Raw genomic sequence first — 920 nt, forward strand, 5'->3', positions numbered from 1 at the left:
CCCCCAGTGCTCCGTGCGGGTCCCCCGACTGGGGGTGTAGCCGTGGCTCCGTGTTCACACTCCCCCAGTGCTCTGTGCTGGGTCCCGGACTGGGGGTGTAGCCGCGGCTCCATGTTCACACTCCCCCAGTGCTCTCTACCGGGGTCCCGGACTGGGGGTGTAGCCGTGGCTCCGTGTTCACACTCCCCCAGTGCTCTGTGCTGGGTCCTGGACTGGGGGTGTAGCCGCGGCTCTCACAAGGTCTCTGCTTGTTTTTATTGTGATTCCTACATTGTTGGTTTCCCATAATTAAGTACGAAGTTGACAAAGAGCATTTGACATTCTTTTTTTTAAAATTTTAAACAGGCCTGGAATTGAGGGAAAAAGAGTACTTTGGAATAATTTGTTAAGACACAACTAAAAGTAGATTCTCGAATAGTGAGAAGCGCCCTGACCGTGTGGGCAGTGGCATGGCCCCCGTGCCAAGGGCAGTCAACACGCCATTGCCGTAGGAGAGCGGAGGTGCCAGGGGGCACTAACTTCCACTCGGATTTGCGTGCGGGGGGCCTTCTCTCGACGAGGTTCCCAGCCCTTGTACGGAGTGTCAGGGCCAGTCCTGCTCACCCTGTCTCAGGCCTGTGGTCACGCAGTGCCCTGCCGCTCCCCAAGCTGGAACGCTGGACGAGTCCACAGTGGTACAGTTGAGTGGTGGGCCCCCCGGTAGTGGTGAGCATCCCAGGGCTCAGAGGTGGGCATTTTGAAAGGGAATCGTATTTTCCCCCGGTAGTGGTGAGCATCCCAGGGCTCAGAGGTGAGCATTTTGAAAGAGAATCATATTTAATCGGCCAAATACTTGATTTATAACTGAAGACACACTCACAGGACTGCCAGGAGGAGCAGGGTGCCCTGGCCTCTCCCACAGCTGCTCTGTAGTCTTGTTG

This window comes from Tupaia chinensis, unplaced genomic scaffold, assembly GCF_000334495.1.
Source record: "Tupaia chinensis unplaced genomic scaffold, TupChi_1.0 Scaffold000132_1, whole genome shotgun sequence".
NCBI classification, from domain to species: Eukaryota; Metazoa; Chordata; class Mammalia; order Scandentia; family Tupaiidae; genus Tupaia; species Tupaia belangeri.